This window comes from Mytilus edulis, chromosome 11 (assembly GCF_963676685.1).
Source record: "Mytilus edulis chromosome 11, xbMytEdul2.2, whole genome shotgun sequence".
Taxonomy (NCBI): domain Eukaryota; kingdom Metazoa; phylum Mollusca; class Bivalvia; order Mytilida; family Mytilidae; genus Mytilus; species Mytilus edulis.
This window is the reverse complement of record NC_092354.1, coordinates 65434101-65459961: the sequence shown is the minus strand read 5'-3', so window position 1 is coordinate 65459961 and position 25861 is coordinate 65434101. Positions and strand designations below refer to the sequence as shown.

The window sequence follows — 25861 nt, the reverse complement described above, 5'->3', positions numbered from 1 at the left end:
ATGGACAATCACAAATCATAAGTTGAAGAAAGACAGACACCACAATTGCAAACCATAAAAAAAAAACAAATACTCAAAGTGCTGCACAGAAAACAATAAATTAAGTAACACAATCCACAACAACAATGAGTAGGAAAATAACTAGGGTACTGGGATATAAACATTTCTTATTGGCAACATGTTTTGTTTGTTAGATATGTTAATAGAGTAAGCATACCATCAGTATGCCTCTAAAAAGTTATGATTTTCTGGTTCAATGTCATTCAAGGTCGAAACTTAGGTTAATCTTTTCCATAGATATTGAAAAAAGCTCAACTACATCAAACAAATGGAAGAACAACTGTCATATTCCTGACTTTAAACAAGCACTCCTTGTGTAAAAAATGGCTGATTAAACCTGGTTTTACAGCTAGCTAAACCTGACAGTCACATAAAATTTCATTATATTGACAGCAATGTGCAAGTAAAACAAACAGACAAAATAAGAATAAACGAAATGCTTAAATGTATCACATAAAATTGACAGACTAGTCTATAGGTGTTGAGACATCTGCTTTGAAAGAATCGACAGTGTAGCTAATCACAAGGCTCCATTCTCGATTGCTTTAATTAGACCTCACCATAAGTTTGTCTCTGAGGGACATATCCCATTCTTTTTATATCATTGATTGGTTATTATTCTTAATTATTACTGTCATGACAAGACCTTTACAGTACAACAGGTTTCCCATGGGGAATGTTCCATCCCCCATATATCTTAAATTGTTGAATATATCAAAGATTTAAGATTCCCATTCCTAAACCATCTATATTCTGAACTGCCTTTTTAACAACTTCCCATTGCACCATAGGTTTGATGCCTAGGAAGTCATGACGACCCTTGCCACTCTCTTATTGTAAAAAGTATCGTTACAAGTGATAAGGTTTGCAACTAATGTTCTATGACAACGGATCGGTCTACTGCAACACTTAAGTGACTTTTATACATGTAATATATGAAGGGTATATATGTGTAAGTCTATTTCAACAGTTGTATATTTGCCAATGTACATAAAGAATAATAGAATATCTGATTGGTGTTAGAAATAAAAAGAACACAACACTAAAACAATGATATTTTATTAAAAATGTATAAAAAATATAAAAACATTCTTACAAATCTAGATAAAATTACATGTATTAACGTATTATATAAGAAACATGGTACTAAAAGTATATTATCACATATCATTTTGTTTTTGGCAAGTTAATACTGAAAACTAAACTTGAAGAAAACACTCACTCATGAAGTTCTCCTCAATTCATTCCAAATTTTCTACCCCCTCTCTCCATACAATATTTCTCTTTGCACTATGAATGATTTTTTTTTCTGGTTTGCAAAATTCTAATATGTGGGAAGGAGTTATTTCCCTTAGATTATATTCAGAGACAACCAGCTATTCAATTGGTTTTTACTAAGGGAAATTATAATACTTCAATCTATTAATCTTTTTGTCGAGCCTTCGACTTAAGTCGAAAAAGTGAGACTAAGCGATCCTACATTCCGTCGGCGTCGTCGTCGTCGTCGGCGGCGTCCACAAATATTCACTCTGTGGTTAAAGTTTTTGAAATTTTAATAACTTTCTTAAACTATACTGAATTTCTACCAAACTTGGACAGAAGCTTGTTTATATCATAAGAAAGTATCCAGAAGTAAATTTTGTAAAAGTAAAATTCCATTTTTTCCGTATTTTACTTATAAATGGACTTCGTTTTTCTGCGAGGAAACATAACATTCACTCTGTGGTTAAAGTTTTTAAAATTTTAATAACTTTCATAAACTATCCTTGATTTGTACCAAACTTGGACAGAAGCATGTTTATGATCATAAGATAGTATCAAGAAGAAAATTTTATTAAAATAAATTTCCACTTTTCGGTATTTTACTTATAAATGGACTTAGTTTTTGTGCCAGAAACAAAACATTCACTCTGTGGTTTAAGTTTTTAAAATTTTTATAATGTTCTTAAACTATCCTAGATTTCTACCAAACTTAGACAAAAGCTTGTTTCTGATCATAAGATATTATTCAGAAGTAAATTTTGTAAAAAAAAAACACACTTTTTTCGTATTTTACTTATAAATGGACTTAGTTTTTCTTCCAGTTAACATTACATACAGTCTGCAGTTAAAGTTTATAAAACATTTATTAGATTCATAAACTATCCTGGATTTTTTTACCAAACTTGGAAGCTTCTTTCAATCAAAAGACAATATCGAGAGGGAAATTTTTATTGATGTTTTTCCTCATTTTTGTTGAGTCTGCGATTAACAGCAAAAGTAGGCGAGACACTGGGTTCCATGGAACCCTTACGAATTTTTTTTTAAAGTTTAAGGTAGTATTAAGATTCTTTTAAACCCTTGAAATTATTGTGTTATTTTTTTCTTTCTTAAGTTATTTCTGATTTTAGCAAGGATTTGAATAGTAAGATCAAAATCCTTGCTTTTAGTCAGGAAAAATATAGCGGAATGTTCATTGTACAAACAAACAATATTTTGTGGACGCTGCCGACGACGGAATGTAGGCACGCTATGTCTCGTTTTTGCAACAAAAGTCGCAGGCTCGACAAAAATCAATATTAAAGGTATCATTCACACAAAAGCAATGGCGAAATCAAAAAGTAAGTGAGAAATAACTGAAGCATAAATAAAACAATGTGTACAATGTGAAGTAAATCATAGATATGTATCGCATAATTCATAAATCATATGGAATGAAAGTTCTAAGAAAGAAAAGACAAATATTCAAACATGGAATTGTTTTCACTGCATAGAAATTTTACTGGCTGTTCTAAACTGTCCCTGAAAACAAAAAAAGTTTTTACAAGTTCATTTACAATACTGTCAATTAATTGAAGAGATTAAAAACAAAACATGATAACAATAAAAAAAAAGTAGTTAACTTTCACACCATTATAAGAATAAATCGTATAAAAAAAAACTTAAAAAGTTAGAAAAAGACGAACAAAGAAATAACAGTCACCTGCAACAAAAAAATCGTAATCTCAACGATGTAGCCAGAATTTCTGAAACAAAACAGCGTTTTATCTTTAAAGTTATCCATTGAGAAACTAAAATTACGGGCGCATTACGTTTGCGCGCATTTGGGGATTACATTATTTTACGTTTTGCGCGCATTTATTTTACAGGTAAACTAAGGTAACCAGATGCTCCGCAGGGCGCAGCTTTATACGACCGCAGAAGTTGAACCCTGAAAGGTTGGGGCAAGTATGGACACAACATTCAAGCTGGATACAGCTCTAAATTTGGATTGTGATTAAATAGTTGACACAGCATAGGTTTCTGACACAGAATGAATGTGGTCTACTGAACTTAAAATATTTTTTTTGCCTTTGAGCAATTCACTTTGCTGTTGAATATTAATCCTCTCAAAAAAATGTTTGAAGAAATTTTCTTTTTATTTATGAAATCTGAAATGAGAAAAATTTAACCCCCCCCCCCATTTTTTTTTCACAACCCCCTTTCCCTTTTTCCAAAACTGATCTCAATTCAAATTTCTAATGGAGTTTGCAACAATAACTACTCATTTAAATACATCATAAAATATTAAAATGTAACAAAAGGTGCTTGTTATCACTGAATGATAAAGATTGTTTAATTTATCAGTTGGTAGTAAAAGTGAATATACATTGTATATTGTATAAAACAATAATTTAAGTTGACTCAACTACTATTCTGGACAAAGAAAGATAACTCCAATCAATTGAAAATTTCTTGCTATTGCACAATATTGTGCAATTAGATATTTATGGCTATTGCGCAATACTGTGCAATTGAAAATATTTGCTATTGCACAATACTGTGCAATTGAAGATTTCTTGCTATTGCGCAATACTGAGCAATTGAAAATTTCTTGCTATTGCACAATACTGTGCAATTGAAGATTTCTTGCTATTGCTGAATACTGTGCAATTGAAAATTTCTTGCTATTGCACAATACTTAATATAATAATTTTGGATCCTGATTTGAACCAACTTGAAAACTGGGCCCATAAACAAAAATCTAAGTACATGTTTAGATTCAGCATATCAAAAAAGCCCAAGAATTCAATTTTTGTTAAAATCAAATTTAGTTTAATTTTGGACCCTTTGGACTTTAATGTAGACCAATTTGAAAACGGGACCAAAAATTAAGAATCTACATACACAGTTAGATTTGGCATATCAAAGAACCCCAATTATTCAATTTTTGATGAAATCAAACAAAGTTTAATTTTGGACCCCGATTTGGACCAACTTGAAAACTGGGCCAATAATAAAAAATCTAAGTACATTTTTAGATTCAACATATTAAAGAACCCCAAGGATTCAATTTTTGTTAAAATCAAACTAAGTTTAATTTTGGACCCTTTGGACCTTAATGTAGACCAATTTGAAAACGGGACCAAAAATTAAGAATCTACATACACAGTTAGAACCAGCATATCAAAGAACCCCAATTATTCAATTTTTGATGAAATCAAACAAATGGACCCTTTTGGGCCCCTTATTCCTAAACTGTTGGGACCAAAACTCCCGAAATCAATCCCAACCTTCCTTTTGTGGTCATAAACCTTGTGTTTAAATTTCACTGATTTCTATTTACTTATACTAAAATTATTGTGCGAAAACCAAGAATAATGCTTATTTGGGCCTTTTTTTGGCCCCTAATTCCTAAACTGTTGAAACCAAAACTCCCAAAATCAATCCCAACCTTCCTTTTGTGGTCATAAACCTTGTGTTAAAATTTCATAGATTTCTATTCACTTAAACTAAAGTTATAGTGCGAAAACCGAGAAAATGCTTATTTGGGCCCTTTTTGGCCCCTAATTCCTAAAATGTTGGGACCAAAACTCCCAAAATCAATCCCAACCTTCCTTTTGTGGTCATAAACCTTGTGTCAAAATTTCATCGATTTCTATTCACTTTTACTAAAGTTAGAGTGCGAAAACTAAAAGTATTCGGACGACGACGACGCAGGACGACGACGCCAACGTGATAGCAATATACGACGAAAAATTAAAATTTTGCGGTCGTATAAAAATAAATGTAATATAAATAAAATTATATAAAGATAGAAATGACTCTAATTTTGTTAATTTTCATAATAGATAATATGACTATAACGATCAATTATTGATTTTGAAAATATTTGTTACTTTAATATAAGATATCTTAATTTTCATATTCATATTTTTCTACAACAAACCGGGTAAAAATAATTCATAGTATAAATTATTTTACTTTCCGTATTGACAGAATATCAGTTATAACTGATCCTGCTTGAAATCCAACTTCCACCTCCTCGTTGGTGAAAATGGGAACTAAGACTAACGGAAAGGGTCCTTGTACTTAAAATAAATAAATAATTAAGTATTCAAAAATTTATTACCTGTATTTACCTGAGTTTACCTGAGTTCACCTATAAAATAAATGCGCGCAAATGTAATCAAAAGCTGCGCGCAAACGTTATGATTTTTGCGCGCAAATGTAATGGTAATGCGCGCAAACGTAATGCACCGAAAATTACAAATTCCTAATTACAATTTGGAATGTTTGCATAGTTGAATAAAAATTATATAATATTAAAAACCAATTGTTCATAAAATTGATGTGGAAAGACCTTCAATTGTTCAGAGAACTCTGAACAATTGAAGGTCTTTCCACATCAATTTTATAAATTATTGATGAGAAGCTACTTTCGGTTTACTCAAAGTTACTTTTGGCGTCCAAGCTATCTGTATGTTTCTTCATACTTATTCAATAAATAAATGTTTCTATATATTTTTGCCTGTAATGTAATAATGGAAATAATTGTCAACTTCCAGTTAAAAATATCACTTCCGGTCTCTCATGATGGCTTTATTTACACAGATTCCAAAAATATATGGTTTCTACATACTTTTGCCTATAATATGGGATATATAAGGTACTTCCGGTTCAGTGAAATTCACTACCGGTCTCAATTTCAAATGATAGGTTTATGTATGTGTCGTGTACAAGTTGCGATTTTGTACAGGTTATAACATGTACAAAAATATTGTACATGTTATAACTTGTATAATGCAAAAATACAAGTTATAACATGTACAAAAATATTGTACATGTTATAACTTGTATAATGCAAAAATACAAGTTATAACATGTACAAAAGTACCTCATACATGTTATAACCTGTACAAAATATTGCTTAAAAATGGTTTTAACTTGTACAAAATTTAAAATAAATCTTAATGAAGTAAAATATACATTTAAATTCACCAATGCATAAAGAACAACAATAAATAGGCCAGAACGTGTCTTTTTCTGTAGAGGACAATGCTCACAAAGTTTCAGAAATATATGTTTGCAAAATGTGTTTTCATGTAATTGTATGTTTTATGCAGTCCATCATGGCTTAAATAAGTGTGAAACTGTTTACTAAAAACTTGCATTCCTCAATGACAATTACATTAGATACTAGTAACTAAATTCTTCAAAAAAAATTAAGAACGATTCCTAATAATTTTGGGAAATACTCCTCCCTCTTGTTTTTATAGCATGCAAAGACTAAAGCAATATCTTATATGCTTACTCTGTAAAAGCAAGAGAGAGCTGAAATAGTTTTCATTGGACCACGCTTCATTATCAATATCTTTTGATCTACTCTTCAACATTTTTGGCCTTCAGCATGACTTATGTAAATTTATAACTCATTTTTTGTTTATAAACTATAAGATCATTGCATGAGGCGAATGTCGTTTTGATGTTTTAAATATATCCTCTTCTTTGAAAACATGTATTTGTGGCCTTTGGATGTTGTCTGCTCAATGGGCGGGTTGTTGTCTTTTAGACACATACCCCATTTCAATTCCCAATTTTATTTGTAGACACATCTATCCTGGCTATCCTCTTATGTCTTTTAGTGTCAACTAGAAAGAAAGTAGTTTACTATTGCCTTTAAAGTGGACAATCACAATTATAATTCATCAAATAAAGATATGTCCATAGATAGTCATTTAAGAGGATCATAAGACATGTCCTAAGATATATATCTTATGACAGGTCTTAGGAATGCTTCGTAATACCGACCCCTGGACATTAACTGTATCAAAAAAGGACAAAACACACTAACATGAAGGAATAATACAAAAGTTATGAAAATGTTATTGAGGTCAATATCATCTGCATGTTGCGATAATAGAAAAATATCCTTATTTTTCGATTTTGTACAAGTTAAAACCATTTTTAAGCAATATTTTGTACAGGTTATAACATATATGAGGTACTTTTGTAGACTTTGTACGTGTTATAACTTGTATTTTTGCATTATACAAGTTATAACATGTACAATATTTTTGTACATGTTATAACCTGTACAAAATCGCAACTTGTACACGACATATGCATATTTAAAAAAAAACCCATTTAGTTTCTATGTACTTTTAAATGAAATAAGTGTAAAAATAGCTACTTCCGGTTTAATAAACGTCACTTCCGTCTCACCACAAAGCTAAGAAAACAGTGTTTGGGGAAATAACTCTTACAATAAAAAGTCTTTGACTAAACAGGATCAGTCTTATAAAAGCACAATAACTGTTCGATATCATATGCAAAATATTTCAGTGATAATGGACGTCATTTTAAACTCCGAAAAACATAAATGAACAAAAATTAAAAATCATACAAGACTAACAAAGGCAAGAGTCTCCTGACTTGGGACAAGCGCAAAAATGCGACGGGTGTAATTATGTTTTATGAGATGTCACCCCTCCAGTCCGAGGACACAATTTACTGTGAAAAAGTGTCGGGTGGACATAATTTTATGGCGGACAATATTTAATCCTACAAACACACCTAAAATGTATTTTTTCAAATTTAAGCTGCACTTTTTAAGGTATACACATAAGAATTGTAACATACTTCAAAATTAGAACTATTTTGGTAAAATGGGTAAACATCACATAAGTTTGGCTTGTAAACTTACATCTATGTGCAAAACATTTTTTTCAGGATTTTGGCAAGAATTAAGAAAGCAAAACATAAATATCGATCCGCTATGACATGTTTCGGACAGAGGAAAACTCGTATACACTCCTTTGGAGTAGGATATCGTAAGAAGTTGAGAGTATGGATGGAGTTGCAGTATGTAGGAGACACTGTAGTATAGAAGCACCGACTATACAAGCTTCATACCCGAAGGGGTATCATGTTATTGAGTGTAGATACTCGAAGAGAATGCGGTACTACAATCTTCTCTTGGGTCTTAAACTGTCAAGAAAAATTATAAAGATAACTATGATTTAAAGTGTACCTATTAAATGCCTTCTCCTTGAACTGTCACGCCAAACTGGTCATCATCCAGAGGACATAGTATTGCTGTAAATCGTCTTGCATCCGGCATATTACCACTCACAGATGTAAACCGATATCCCTTTCTAAGATAGTCCACCACTTTTCTTTTCATATATCTGTAACTCAGGTATGCATACCATATAGAAACTATAAGATAAAAGAAACATGTTCTTTAATTCTTTCTCAAAATTTAAAAGAAGGCCCGGCCAACAGACAGATTTTTTTGTCTGCATACATTTGTAATGCAGTGATGAGAAGCTATTTTTTTCATACCGCAAGATGAAATCAATGCAAAATTTTACAGTACACCAACAGACTATGATATCAGAACTTAATATATCTTAGCTATAAATAGATTTGAATCAATGAGGCATGTAACAATAAAAAAATATCTTAGCTATATATACATTTAAATCATTGAGGTCACCTCAGGTGGAAATTGTCTCCGATCGAAATTACATGTGATTGGCAGATTCTTGAAATGGACAAATTATAAATTTGAACATACTATATGAATAGTGTAAAATTAATAACTTGCTATAAATTTATTTTATCTTGTCCTTGATCATATTGATTAAGTTTACAATCATAAAATTGAATGCTACCCGTTTTTTTTCATTTTCTCTCTCTTTTTTTTTTTTACCACGTACAAAACATGCAAAACCAGTGATGACAGAAGAAACAGCCAAAAAAAAAAACCCAAAAAAAACAGAGGAATACTTTAATCTATCTTTAATATAAATGACCAATAAAAATACATTTTAACTGATTTTTATGTTATGTATGTTACAAACTAAATTTCACACATTGAATTGACCATCCAGAAATGCAAAGTAAGATGAGAGAGTCGACGACGAAAAGGACTATGTGCCGCAAAACAGACAAACTGTAATTAAAAAAAAACCAGCATACACACACGTCGCTGTTTTTTCCTCAACTAGCTGCCAGTAGCTTGTGAGATATATCTCATTTACACAGCAATGCCGAAAGAGTAACACTATTTTTTAAAAGAAAATAATCAGATAAAGACATTTTTAATTTTAAAATTGTAATTTCTTTTATCACGAATGTAACTGCAGTTTCTGGTGATTTCTCAAATTTTCTTACAAGCAGTGGTCGAAAAATCATTCCTTACTTTTCCCGTTCAATTATTATGTGTATTTATATACTAGAACATTTGCACTTACCGATCATTCTGGTTTTTTTTTTACAAGTTTCCTTGATAATCAAATTATTTGGTTTAAAAGTAATTTCTTCGTCCAACTTATTACTACCATTCCCAATAACACACAAAAAATGGACCATCTCAAAACCTTTATGCATTTACATGAAAAGGGAAGCAATCCATCCAATAAACTCAAATTACTGATGATATTATGAAATCCAATTTTATGCGAACGAGTGGTATTCCAGGAGAAACACAATACATATATATCAGAGAACCAAAAGAAGCTTCATAAGACAATAAAGCAGTACTACGGGCCATAATAAAAAAAACAACATATTATGTATATTTGTTTATCGGAATGAAATATGATGTATAGATCTACCCCAATCATGTATAAGTCTTATGCCGTACTGGATTGGACACAACCTTTTTGAACGAGAAAAACGCCTACGATCGTTTATCATAAATGGATCTTTTCCAAAAATAAAAAATATCAATATCAATAAATATAAATTGGGGAACCTGATATTCAGCGGTTGTCGTTTGTTAATGTGGTCATTAATGTATCTCGTTTCTAGTTTTTTTTTTATATAGATTAGACCGTTGGTTTTCCCGTTTGAATAGTTTTACACTAGTCAATTTTTGGGGCCCTTTATAGCTCAAGGGTAGATCAAAGATTTTTGAAAGTGGGGCCGTAGAATAGAAGCTTTCTGCGAGTCACGTTAGCGAGGCGAAAATATTTTGGGACCTTTTTTTTGGGCTCAAGAACATAAAATAAGTGCAAATGCTCTGATTTGAAGGTTCCTGACGTGGTGCATGAACATTTTATAGTTAAAGTGTAAGAGTTGGCATTTTTTATGCCGTATTTTCACCCATTAATTTTCTATTATAGAATGATTTGATGAATCCAAAGCTGTGTACTACCAATATATCTTATGTAGTATTGTCAGCAAAAAATCAACATGGAAAAATTCTCCCTAGCTAAGTCAGTCACTGAAATAGAAGTCACAACTAGTATATCTGAAGAATGTATTGCGAATTTGTGATTCGCACCCCAGATGTATCTGATCATACATACTTATCTTCGCTGGACTTCCAAAATGTTGTAAATTACAAATATTTCAAGAAAAAAATATCTCTCAAACAGGCTTTGAAAATTTTGACAAAATGCATGCTTCCAAAATGTCATATGTGAACTTGAACATTTGTGTAAAAAGCAGTAAAATAAAAACTTTGACATTTCTGAATTATATAAGAACTTTAATTATTTTCACAGAAATAAAGAAATGTATGATTATTTTGTTCCCAAAGCCATTATACAACGATTTTCAAGTTTTCATACAACATTTTGGAAGTAAACTTTTCAAATAACTGACATTGGCAATTTTGTAATATGTCTTATTTCAAGCGTTTTGAATGGTCTAACTGTATGCTATTTTGTAATACCAACGATTTCCTCCCGCCCAGACCATTGGTGTCGAAAAGTATTTTTAGCCAAAAAAGTCATATACAACATTTTGGAAGCCCAGCGACGTTATATAATTGATGTTTTACTTTATTCACTTATCAATAAAAAATGAAGCCACAAAAACATTTATTGAGAGTTTTCTAGTGATGACTTTTGTACAAATCTATCGTCAAAGCCATAGGGTTCACCAGAAGCATCTTCCCCTGATTTCGTCGAGAAAAATCGTCAATGATTCTGTCATAGACAATTTCAATGTTTTTATGGACAAACAAAAGTAAAAAGCCATTTAAGCCTGTTTTTTAAACATTTAATGCTAAGTTATTTGTTGGAATTTTTTTTTCCTAATAGCAAAAAACTAGGCAAGATTATTGTTTTCAACCCAAGTACGGCCACAATGTTTTTAAGGCAAAAATCGGGCCCAGAAATTGTTTCTCTCTAACCCCCCCCCCCCTTTCCGAAAATCAAACGGTCCGTACCTTAGACTTTTAATATATCTAGAGATTACTAACTGGGGATTATTATTCAGCAATTTTATTAATGTGCTGGGCGTGTGGGGTGTTAATCGAACTGTCGCATAAAATATACAGGAAATGACAAAGTCAACGAAATCTAGTCTGATTAATCATTTTAGGTCTTAAATAGAAAAAAAAGTCCAAGTAAAAAGGCGGGGCGTACGCCCCCTATGCCCCCATCTAGATCCGCCACTACCAGTAGCTTGCTGTTCGATGCGACCGTACTTTGACCTATAATGGTTTACTTTTACAAATTGTTACTTGGATGAAAGTTGTCTCAAGGGCACTCATACCACATCTTCTTATATCTGTTTAAAGTATTCAAATTACTGATGGACATTTTATTTATCAAATCAATCTGTCTTTAAAGGAATAAAACATCTATTGCTTTCTATGTTAAATTCTTCAATTTCAAGCATTAATTAGATATAAGAAGATGTGGTATGCGTGCCAAATGAGACAACTTTAATTATAAATGTCTACTTGTCTCAATTTCAAATAAAGTGGCAGTCATTTCATGATGAAAAATTAAACATACCTTTAATTGCATATTAGAGCGCGCTGGTTCCGTTTAAAGTTTATATCCTAACTTATGTGTACGCATCCCTGCTCATTGGTGCTCATATGTTGCATATAATTTTCATAAAAGAAGGGCGAAAGATACCAGAGGGACATTCAAACTCATAGATCGAAAATAAACTGACAACGCATGGCTAAAAAAGAAAAAAAGACAAACAGACAAGTAATAGTACACAAGACTTACATTGAAAACTAAAGACTAAGCAACACGAACCCAGCCAAAAACTGGGATGATTTCACGTGCTACGGAAGGGTAAGCAGATCCTGTTCCACATGTGGCACCCGTCGTGTTGCTCATGTTATTACAAACCCGGTAAATAGTCTCATTCGGTAGGTCACATTCGTAAAAAGGAACGGGGTTGTAGTTACGACATAACGGGATTGTAGTTACGACATAACGGGGTTGTAGTTAATTACGACATAACGGGATTGTAGTTACGACATAACGGGATTGTAGTAACGACATAACGGGATTGTAGTTACGACATAACGAGATTGTAGTTACGACATAACGGGATTGTAGTTACCACATAAAAGTAGTCCCTGATCAAACCTGTGGGACATAATACGCGCATAACAAATCATATTCTATTAAGGATAACTTTAGTCTTAGTTTAAATTTAATATAATAAATATTCGCTTGGTCTGGTAGTATCTATCAACGAAATCATATATCATTTTTGACAGAAAACAATCCTTTTGTTTAATTATCTTTCTGCTTTCCGATTTCTGTGTTTCCGACCTATATATATATATATATAAGATAATATTAATAACAGAAATTTCGTTTTGTTAATTTTCTCCATGGTTTCCAAGGCAATGATTAAAATATAAAATATCACATATGGAAAATTAAGCGTTCAGAAATAATCAGTTTATTCTGGGCACGGGGGGGGGGGGGGGGGGGGGGAGGGGGGTCTCTTCCTATATAAAGGTATATACATATGTGCCGCTGGAATGGGTCCCTTTTTTGATCTGTCAAATATATCAATGGGGTGCAATTTTACCGAGGAAATATATCAATAGGTAGTAATTGACCGATATAGGTACTATTTGAGCTGATAAATATATGAATGGGTTATGATTTCGCTGTGAAATATATGTATAGGTAGGGATTTCACAATTATTCAATATATGAATGGGGGGTGTTTTTAAAATCCCAGCTGCACACCTGTACCCAAAATCCCATGTTGAGACCCCCCCCCCCCCCCCCCGTGATTCTGGGACATTATATATTAATACGTTGCTTTAAAAATCTTTCAAGGCCTAGGTTTCAAGCCCTTGTTTTCCTGTTCAAAAATAAAAATGGTTATTTGATTAAAATTGTCGTCAAATAATAGCCAGTGTGTGGGGATGAAGGTCCGGGGCCGTTTTGGCACCCCCCTTTTTTACGATCAATGCTTTTGAATGCAGACATATGTTTGAACTCCCAACGTTATCCTGGGTTAGAACCCCTTATGAAAATGGCTGGATCCGCCTTTATAGCTGTCCACCAGTTAATAATTTAGTACATTTTGAATTTTGAATTTTGAAACGAAGATTACACTTTTAGCTGTTTATACCGCATTGTTTTGAATGACTATATTATACACTCTGAAAATATCCCTTCGTTCTATTTATAGAATCTGTAAAACCTGAGACATATAAATACATGTGCACAGATTGGCACAGATTGTCAAATTTATCGTTACGGCTATTACCCAGTGGTCAACTTCACGCGTGTGCACGAGATTTCTAGAGAGTAGAAAAACCGCCAAACTATCCGCCATATTGATTATTTACTAACAGCTATAACGTACAGAAAACAACCAAATTATAATTAAATACAACCTATATCAACACAATTAAGGTAAGAATAACTTAAATTTATATAGAGGCATAGTTTATTTGTTATTTTTAGCCTTCTGTATCTGTATATTTTCTGCCAATATAGGCACACCTTCAGTATGAAGTCAATATATCCCTTCACCAATAGAATGTCATACAGTAGTGAATTACAATATCCAATCACCAATAGAATATATATAACGATGTACACTATTTACAAATGTCGGTATATCTTTACACACAAATCACACACGTTCTCATCTATAAAATCTAAAAATGAGTCCTTAATAGAAAATATGGGATTTGCAGTCCACACACAACTTTTTTTTTCATTAAATAGGGCTATGATCTTAAATTATTTTTTTTTTAGATCTTTTCTGATCTAAATTTAAAAGTTTGTATCTGTGTAAATGAAGCTTATATATTAATGTTCTACAAGCAGGCTCTATATGGATGTTAATAAAAGCACAAAGTTCACTGGTTAGAGAGGTACCACAATAATTTACTAGATGATATGGATTGATAATAACATGGATGAAGTCTACATCTATATCATGCATATTAATGTTTAGTAGTTCTAGCACTTTGATATATTGTTCTCGGAGAGATTTCAAGAGAGACATTCTTTCAGCTTCTAAAGGTGTACATGAAATCAGAAAATGTGAAATAGTTTCATCCTCTTTACCGCAAACTCTGCCTTCTTTAGTAATCACTGTGTATCATCGCCACCGGAAATTGGGTACTAACGAAGCGGAGAGAAATAGAAAAAAAAGTAAACAAGTTAAGAATTCATCCAATTTAAAGCATTTCTACTCATTTGATGAGGATGCCGCTTAAGAATTGATTTTCTGATATATAATTCTTTAAATTATTAAGCCGATAAGTACAAAATTAATACAAGATTTTGTGTAATACTCCAAAACTTGCCACTTAGTACCGGAAAATTTCGAGGTCGATCGTCCTCTGTCTGTCGCCCCATTCTGAAGATATTGAACTGTTTTTCATTATTTTTCCAAACACGTTTTTAGATTATTATAGTGTGGCATCATATTTACTGAAATTTGTTGTCAAAAAGATGTATTTTAAAGAATATAGACCATAAGAAATAAAGTCTAGTGTACGGCAACTTGCTCGTGTTGACAAATTTACTGTATGGCAACTTGTTTTCAACTGTATGGCAACTTGCTAATTATAGAATAGTTATTTACCGTCCTTTCAAAGAAAATGAAGTATTAAGTTCAAATATTTAAGGGGGGTGGGGTACCCTTTTATGTTCAACTGTTTTTGTCCTTTTCAAGGTTTTAATTTGTTTTAAATTGTTATTTCACTGATAAATTTTAAAAACTGTTAACTGTTTTTAACCCACTGTTTGTAATCTGTTTTGTTAAAATTTGCAATGTTGGTAACTGTTTATTTGTTTTAAACTGTTATTTACAAGAATCACATTAAAATTTGCTGTCCATCTCTGTTGCTTTCACAAAGGAGTGACAAACAGCATATATGTAACTGTACATATCTTTAAAAAATATTTGAGTATAGTAAATCCTTGATAAAATTGAGAATGGAAATGAGGAAAATGTCAGATAAACAGAAGCCCGACCAAATATATAGAAGAAACAACCCAACGCAACGAGAAAATTATGCACTAGGGTGTGGTGTTAATTCACAGATAGGACAAAAAACTTAGAATTAACACTCATAATTTTTAAACACCCTCTTTCCCTTCCTTCCTAATAAATAAGGCTTACTATTTGAGTTATGCATGTGTATATTTATGGAAAGAGAATCGTCCATAAATTTGATTTCCAATAGTAATAATGGTGAAATATAATCTTTTTTTTTGTGTAACCATGGCAACAACCAGCATTTATTTGATACCAAATAGGGTTGAACATGTCACAAAGATCTCAAAAATTTGGTCCGAAGGAAAATTTCAATCAATAAGAGTGATACCTTTCCTGAAACCATAGACATATATCTATCAAAAGGTAAAAAAAAAATCATATGCATTTCTGCTGTTTTTTCCATAAAATTGAATTGAAAAGATCGAGCGTCAAATCTTTGTTGAAAAACAATACAAAATTTCTAAATCTATGGCGGTACGGATAGGAACGTATGGACGTTCAAACTGAAAAATGGCTTATAAAACATGCTAAAAACAATCTAAATGTTCATATAAACCCAATAGGAAGGATATACTATTATCCAAATATCCAAAATCAATTCAATTGTACAAAAACTTTCATATTTAGAAAATTCACCATGGCTATAATGCGAAACTAAACTTGTACTTGTGTATTGATATACCTGAAGCTGTCTCCTAAGTGAGCAATCATTTAACTACAAAAAGGGGGTAGAAGTTCAATGTTTGTTCTTGAAACATATAAATGAACCAAAATTTAAAAAATGAAATAAATACTTATAGATTATTACATGGCATTTTCCATATGGCCCTGGTATCAGCCCTAGACTCCCATATCAAGCCAGAGGGCTTTAGCCCGAGGGCTTGATATGGGTCGTGGGCTGATACCATGGACCATATGGAAAATGACATGTCATAATCTATTTATCACATATTTTCAAGCAGGAGAAAACAAATAGCTTACACCTAATTATGTTTGATATGTCATCAAAAATCAAAAAAATATTTAACAAAAAAAAAAAGATAAATTTATCACTGTGAGTTAAAAAAAAGTTCGTATCACAGTAGGTTAACAACGTTTTGTGAAAAGTTTCAGAAATAATTAACAATAAATATACTAATTCTAAGAATTGCAAATATTAAACGACTTTAAAGTCTTACATTACAAATGTTAAAAAATGCTTAGGAAGAATCCTATATCGCTACTCATTCCAATGTGGCGTCATATATTTTCTAAATTCCTCATGACGTCAAAATTTTACGGGAACTTTTGTGATTTTCACTGTTGATTTCTACTTTTTTCTTCTACAGCACATTTGTAACTTTTTAAATTTCTTTTCATTGTGTTCAACTTGTTTACAAAGAGCCTTTGATTGACAGGTTACCGGAAGTTAAACTCGGGGGCTTGATATGGATTTCGAGGGCTGATATCGATATCGGCCCTGAGGGCTGATAACCAACCTTGACTTCCGGCTATTATTGGCCATGCAAAAACGTACATATCAGTACAAAATATGTGATAAAAGACTATGTACAAATGTAGCAAAGGTTACGGACATGCAGGTGCAACAAATGCGGCAGTGTTAAACATGTTTAGGGATATCTCATGCCCCTCTTTATACGTCTAACCAATGTAGTTATATCTGGCTTCTATTTGTAATGTATCCAAAACGTTAAAAGGAAAGGCCACTTCTTATCCAGCTGAAACCCTGGTCAGTCCTATGATGAAAATAATTGAGATGTATATGAAATGTTTGATAAGTTATATTGACCCAGAGTACCTGGACGGAATTGTGAAAAATAAAGTACCTTTTCAATTTGCAATTCGTAAAATAACTGAACAGTGTGGCCTGGTAGAAGAGGCCGAAAAATGAGGACGTGGTTCTCAAATTGATGTCAAATTGCTAGTCTAAGACTTCAGAAATGCAAAGATGGAGATTTTTAGCTCACCTGGCCCGAAGGGCCAAGTGAGCTTTTCCCATCACTTTGCGTCCGGCGTCCGGCGTCGTCCGTCGTCGTCCGTCGTCCGTCGTCGTTAACTTTTACAAAAATCTTCTCCTCTGAAACTACTGGGCCAAATTGAACCAAACTTGGCCACAATCATCATTGGGGTATCTAGTTTAAAAAATGTGTGGCGTGACCTGGTCAACCAACCAAGATGGCCGCCACGGCTAAAAATAGAACATAAGGGTAAAATGCAGTTTTTGGCTTATAACTCAAAAACCAAAGCATTTAGAGGAAATCTGACATGGGGTAAATATGTTAATCAGGTCAAGATCTATCTGCCCTGAAATTTTCAGATGAATCGGTCAACCGGTTGTTGGGTTGCTGCCCCTGAATTGGTCATTTTGAGGAAATTTTGCTGTTTTTGGTTATTATCTTGAATATTATTATAGATAGAGATAAACTGTAAACAGCAATAATGTTCGGCAAAGTTAAATTTACAAATAAGTCAACATGACCGAAATGGTCAGTTGACCCCTTTAGGAGTTATTGCCCTTTATAGTCAATTTTTAACCATTTTTCATAAATCCAAGTAATCTTTTACAAAAATCTTCTCCTCTGAAACTACTGGGCCAAACTAATCCAAACTTGGCCACAATCATCTTTGGGGTATCTAGTTTAAAAAATGTGTGGCGTGACCCGGTCAACCAACTAAGATGGCCGCCACGGCTAAAAATAGAACATAGGGGTAAAATGCAGTTTTTGGCTTATAACTCAAAAACCAAAGCATTTAGAGGAAATCTGATGTGGGGTAAAAATGTTTATCAGGTCAAGATCTATCTGCCCTGAAATTTTCAGATGAATCGGTCAACCTGTTGTTGGGTTGCTGACCCTGAATTGGTAATTTTGAGGAAATTTTGCCGTTTTTGGTTATTATCTTGAATATTATTATAGATAGAGATAAACTGTAAACAGCAATAATGTTGAGCAAAGTTAGATTTACAAATAAGTCAACATGACCGAAATGGTCAGTTGACCCCTTAAGGAGTTATTGCCCTTTATAGTCAATTTTTAACCATTTTTCATAAATCTAAGTAATCTTTTACAAAAATCTTCTCCTCTGAAACTAATGGGCCAAATTAATCCAAAGTTGGCCACAATCATCTTTGGGGTATCTAGTTTAAAAAATGTGTGGCGTGACCCAGTCAACTAACCAAGATGGCCGCCACGGCTAAAAATAGAACATAGGGGTAAAATGCAGTTTTTGGCTTATAACTCAAAAACCAAAGCATTTAGAGGAAATCTGACAAGGGGTAAATATGTTTATCAGGTCAAGATCTATCTGCCCTGAAATTTTCAGATGAATCGGTCAACCCGTTGTTGGGTTGCTGCCCCTGAATTGGTCATTTTGAGGAAATTTTGCTGTTTTTGGTTATTATCTTGAATATTATTATAGATAGAGATAAACTGTAAACAGCAATAATGTTCATCAAAGTAAGATTTACAAATAAGTCAACATGACCGAAATGGTCAGTTGACCGCTTTAGGAGTTATTGCCCTTTATAGTCAATTTTTAACCATTTTTCGTAAATCTTAGTTATCTTTTACAAAAATCTTCTCCTCTGAAACTACTGGGCCAAATTAATTCAAACTTAATCACAATCATCTTTGAGGTACCTTGTTTGAAAAATGTGTGGCGTGACCTGGCCATCCAACCAAGATGGCCACCACGGCTAAAAATAGAACATAAGGGTAAAATGTAGTTTTTTGCTTATAACTCTGAAACCATATCATTTAGAGGAAATCTGACAAGGAGTTAAATTGTTAAGCAAGTCAATATATATCTGCCCTGAAATATTCAAATGAATTGGACAACCGGTTGTTGGGTTGCTGCCCTCCAATTGGTAATTTTTAAAGAAATTTTGCTGTTTTTGGTTATTATCTTGAATACTATTATAGATAGCGATAAACTGTAAACAGCGATAATGTTCATCAAAGTAAGATCTACAAATAAGTCCACATGACCTAAATGGTCAATTGACCCCTTAAGGAGTTATTGCCCTTTATAGTCAATTTTTAACAATTTTCATTAATTTGGTAAATTTATGTAAATTTTTACCAAATATTTTTCTCTGTTACTAATGGGCAAAGTTCATTATAGATATAATTGTAAGAAGCAAGAATGTTCAGTAAAGTAAGAACTTCAAACACATCACCATCACCAAAATACAATTTTGTCATGAATCCATTTGTGTCCTTTGTTTAATATGCACATAGACCAAGGTGAGCGACACAGGCTCTTTAGAGCCTCTAGTTATTTCAGCTCACAGTTCTTAATTAGGACTTGGAGATGTAATTCCTTTTAATAAAATCATGTAAGCAATGAGTCGTATGAAAAACCCTGACTGAGATGTTACCATAATTTATAAGAGCCCCGCTCTATAGTATTCACTCATTCTGTGTGTTTTACTTTCCTACGTCATGACGATAACCCAAGTTGCTACGACTGATTGACATAAAACATTTACTCAACAATATACATAACCAGAAGAAGCCTCCCTTTTGCTTTTTGAAGCATTTTCGATTATTCATGACACAGTCCTTTTTCTTGGAGTCAATCACTCCGTCTGTTTTTCCATCCGTTCAATTGTCTGTCCATGTGTCAATAAAAAAATATGGTACTTGCGTGTGTCTTCTGAAAATTAGTCAGCTTTATATAAGATTCCTTATGGAGCTTGGCATTTCTGCGACTTTGTACAGTGGTTTTCAAACTTTTGTATACATTGAAAATATATGCACTTCCGCTTTTCATTGCTTTTGAGTTCGTTTGGAAAAAGTAAATTAAAGTTGCTGTTAACTCATATCAGCATTTAAAATTTGTTGTTAACAGTTTTGCCAAAATCGAGGTGTTGTTAACATGTTAACGGACCCCCCCCCCCCCCCCCCCATCTAATTATGCATTTAGATAAAATGCATTAGATAGAAATACCATTTGCTTCACAGGGGGTCGCCCCGATATTCCGACACCCCGTTAGTCCGACACCCCATTGATCCGACACCCCAATAGTCCGACACCCAATTAGTCCGACACCCCGTTAGTCCAACACATTAACATAGATTATGACATTATATATAACTATGCAAATGCTTGAATACGGAAAAACATAATTGCAAACTGCGTTCGTACATTAAAAGATATATAAAATTTACACAAGTACCCGACCACATCCACTTGTATTTTTGTCCATTTTATGTCAGAGTTAAGCCATTTTCAACTGATTTGTATAGTTCGTTCTTATGTTGTACTGTTATACATTTGAACCACTGTTCCGGGTTAGGGGGAGGTTTGGAATTTCGCTAACATGTTTAATCCCGCCACATTATGTATGTATGTGCCTGTCAGGAGCCTGGAATGCCGTGGTTGTCGTTTGTTTATATATGTTACCTATTTGTTTTTCGTTCATTTTTTTTTTTTATAGATAAGGCCGTTAGTTTTCTCGTTTGAATTGTTTTACATTGTCATTTCGGGGCCTATGCGGTATGGGCTTTGCTCATTGTTGAAGACCATACGATGACATATATTTGTAAATTTCTGTGTCATGTTGGTCTCTTGTGGAGATTTGTTTCATCTGCAATCATACCACATCTTCTTTTTATATATATATATTGGCACGATTGAAACATCGTCATCACACAATTTTAGGGGAAATAAGTTCCATTTAAGAGAATCGACAATCGCAGTTGACTTATAAATTCCTAAAAGCTGTTTCGTATATCCACTTGTTGAAGCCTATACCTGAAAATTAGCAAAATCATAAAAAACTTTAAAATGATTATCAAGCTGTTCATTAGACTCCGTGTAATATGACTAACATATGCTAATAAATATGTACATTTTTAGCTCACCTGACATCAAAGATCAAGTAAGCTTTTCTCATCACTTGGCGTCCGTCTTCGTCTTCGTCGTCGTCTGTTAACTTTAACGAAAACCTTCTTCTCTGAATCTATTGACTTTTAACAAACTTGGCCAGAATCATCACTAGGGTATCTAGTTTAAAACATATCTCCGATCGATAACCACGCCTGCCAACCAACATGGCCGACATGGCTAAACATAGAACATAGGAAAACAATGCAGTTTATGGCTTATATCTATGAAACTAAGGCATATAGAGAAAAAATGTTTTTTGGATTTAGATTTATCTGCACTGACATTTTCAGAAGAATACGACAACTCGTTGTTAGGTCGCTGCCCCTGAGTTTTGTAATTTTACGGAAATTTTGCATTTTTTTGTTATCATAATATCTAATACTAGTATTTAATACTATTAATAATGATTTTAACCTTGAGAGACTCTATTTGAATTATGTACAGTCATGCGATGACAGTATAAATTGTCTATGTATGTTATAAACTAAAAAGGTATAAACACAACTGGTGATAGTTTTCAAAAGGAAAATGCCTGTATAAGTACGTCCATAATATTATGTTAATAAGGAGCATGCATACAATTCTTGTAATGCATTTGCGTGCATTATAGCCAATAAGACGACCCATGTATATACTAGGTACCTGCAAACGCTATTATGCGTAATATTATCATGACTATGATATGCATGATTTTTATGATTGAATGTTGTATGCTCTTTGGTTGGGTGGTTGTCTCTTTGACATATTCCCCATTTCCATTCTCAATTTTATTAAAACAAATATACTCTTGAAATTTCATTGGTTATATTAATATACCGTATAGCGGGTTATTTTTTCGGGTGTAACAATTCACGATTTTCATTGATTTTTAAAGGTATAAATGCGAAATATTTTGGAAGTCATTAATTTGGTGGATTCATAACTTTTATCATACCTTTGCATGTTCACCTGCGAAATTTTATTTTGAGATTTTATTCTATTCGCGAAAATTTACACCCCACAAAAACAACCCGGTATACGGTATATGAAGCGATAAAGAACTCCATTTTGCATTCGATGACGTCAGCGTATGTAGAAATATGCACAGTGTGTAATGAACGCCATGAGCGCATGATACGCCCGTCGTCTTGTGTGTGAATTTTTATGCAATAATACTATATGATAAATTAGAGTTTCTATATGGCGCGACATGTGAGAATCCCCCTTTTTTTACAAAAAAAAATCAATAACTCTAAAATAAGATTTTTGAATCCTCACCAAAAAGTATACATATCTTTACATTAATGTAACTAAGAAGTGTGAAAAGTTATGAAAAGACAGATGGACAGACGGACAGACGGACATTTGTATACCATAATACGTCCACTCAAAAAATTTACGGGCGTATAAAAACAAACACAGAATTGCCATAACATTACTTCCAATATTTGAAACTGCATTTATTTCGTTGATATTTTGATACCTTACCTAGCTAGATGCTTTTTGTAATAATATATTATATGTACGTGGTTTTTTTTCTTGGTTCCGTGAAACTACTATTGCACATTCGAATACCGGTAACAAGTAAGAATATACCGATCTTCCGGTGAGACTTTCTTTGTGGTGTTGTTTATATCCTTCCAGATCACCTAGTTACATTTCAGGTTGAGAGTGCGAGTTTTTGTTTTAAACAACTTTTATTTTTCTTGATAGTCAAATTGAGGATGGAAATGGGGAATGTGTCAAAGAGACAACAATCCGACCAAAGACCAGACAACAGACGAAGGCCACTTATGTGTCTTCAATGCAGCGAAAAACTCCCGCACCCAGAGGCGTGTTTCAGCTGGCCCCTAAACAAAAATATGTAGGGATTGTTTAACTTGAACATTTGTATTGTCCTTTTTACAGGTCGATTTTTTTGTTGCATTTGATATAGATACTCTAGGGATACCCCTTGATCTAAGTCGCAAAATTCCTGAATTTGTGTTCACTTTTATTTCAAATACAATAGATCTATATAATAGGACAGACAATAAACAATCAAATAAGTACAGAAATAACTCACAGTTTTCGGTCTCGGTTAAACTAACCAATGAATGTATATCTTTAATCAATGAATGAGTTGAAGATGAAGACTGTTGTTTGCATCTCCCGCAATGGAGGGGTGAGGGGTAAAAAATTCCGTTCAGATATCAATTTAATTAAATAGTTAATTGATGTGGAAAGTGTGTGTTCACAGTTCCGGTATGCAAGTTATCTTATGTTGTTCCTCGTAAGGATAAACATTTACATAATAGTATTGGTCGGTATTAATTGTAATGTCGGACTATTGGTGTGTCGGACCAATGGGGCGTCGGACTAATGGGGTGTCGGACCAATGGGGTGTCGGACTAGTGGCGTGTCGGACCAATGGGGTGTCGGACTAACGGGGTGTCCGAACATCGGGGCTGCCCCCTTCACAGCATTTAAGATGTATACAAATTATATATTTTCAAAAAGAAACAGACAAGAAAATTAATTCGAAATGCAATTCACGATTTTTTTCTCCTTACTTTCGATGAAAACAAAGTCTTTTCTTAATTTTGTCTGTCCGAATTTTCGATCCTGTGGTTCGGTGATTTTCGTTGCTTCATCTCTATCTTATTTGTTGTTTTCATAAATTGTTTCAGTGTTACACTGTATATAAGTAAGGCCGTTAGTTTTCTTGTTGAGTCCTTCCACATTTTTCTGTCAGTGCTTTTTATAGCCGACTACAAGCTGAGACTATAAGCTGAGACTACTATAACTGTTATAGTAGTCTCAGCTATATAAGGTACGAGTTTTCGTAGGAGTTTTCGTTGTTGAAGGCCGTACGATAGCATATACTTTATTTTATCCTGATGGATAGTTATCTTATTTGCTATCATACCACATCTCCACTGTTTTTTTAAAGCTAGCACCAACAAACGATGAATGGACGGTTTATTTTATTGAATTTACACTAAAACAAAAAGACAACAGTCGCTAGTAGTATAACGATATATAAATGTATTTAGGATAATATGGTTGAAAAAACCTTTTTGTACAAAATCGAAAAGCGGTACGCAACAGAGGCCTTCTGAACTGAATTAACGGCATGTATTTAATAATATTTGATAAGTTAGACATTTTGTATATTTATAAGCCTGTAAAGCTTTGATATCAACAAAATATCGTCAATGATTTTATCTAAACAGTGATTAATTTCCTCTTAAAAATATGATATATTGCAAGACGCCGTACACACAAAAGTTGTTATTTTGCAATTCGCCGTACAACGTCCTGCAATTCGCCGTACAACAAACAAACAATGTTTTTGTCCATATTCTTTAAAAAACATGTTTTTGACAACAAATTTCAGTAAATATAATGCCACACTATAATAATCTAAAAATGTGTCTAGAAAAATAATGAAAAACAGTTCAATATCTTGAGAATGGAGCGACAGAGGACGATCGACCTCGAAATTTTCCGGTACTAAGTGGCAAGTTTTGGGGTATTACACAAAATCTTGAATTAATTTTGTACTTATCGGCCTAATAATTTAAAGAATTATATATCAGAAAATCATTTCTTAAGCGGCACCCTCATCAAATGAGTGGAAATGCTTTAAATTGGATGAATTCTTAACTTGTTTACTTTTTTTTCTATTTCTCTCCGCTTCGTTAGTACCCAATTTCCGGTGGCGATGATACACAGTGGTAATATTTAATCAAATTATTATAGGCAAATTTATATCCCGATTCAAGAACCCCAAATTTTAGGTTCAGTACTCGATAATAAGGCTCCCGACTTTTGGAACAAAAATAAATAAAAGTAAGCAATATTTCGAGATTGTGCTTGTTTAAACAATGACATAAGGTTTATAAAACGGTTTCTCCTATTATATTTGGACTGGGATAATCCTGAATAAAATTATCGTTTGATAAAAAAAACGACTTGAATGGTCTCAAAATGGCTTCTGGGGGTCACTATTTAGCACAATGTCGTCCTACTGAATTCTCATTCTGAATAAAATATCACCTCAAAACATTTTTTTATATAGGATTCTTGATATCTTACATTGTGACAAAGACAGATATGTCTATTCAAAATATATAAAGCATGGTTCTTTACTCCCTCCCCCTTTTTATTCACCTTTATTTTTCCACATCTGCTATTGCTTTAAGATCCCAGATTCATATCAGGTATGCATGCTTTATAACAAATTTGTATTTTTGTTTAATTGTTCTGCAAATAAATATATATGTTTAATGATGCATTAATTATGGATTGGTCATTTTTGTCGAGCCTGCAACTTTTGTTGCAGAAAGCTTGACATAGGGATAGTGATCCGGCGGCGGCGGCGTTAGCTAACTTCTTTAAAGCTTTATATTTTAGAAGGTGGAAGACCTGGATGCTTCATACTTTGTATATAGAT

At 33.0% G+C, this 25861-nt stretch overlaps 1 long non-coding RNA gene across 1 annotated transcript; it reads right to left on the bottom strand.

Annotated features, from left to right (window-relative positions):
* Window positions 1–2804: 2804 nt before the first annotated feature.
* LOC139494952 (uncharacterized) lies at window positions 2805–12194 on the bottom strand. Its single transcript, XR_011657218.1, has 3 exons — window positions 12060–12194; window positions 8333–8520; window positions 2805–2841 (listed from the first exon to the last, which is right to left on the bottom strand). It is a non-coding gene; the product is annotated as an uncharacterized lncRNA (long non-coding RNA).
* Between the last annotated feature and the right edge of the window lie 13667 nt (window positions 12195–25861).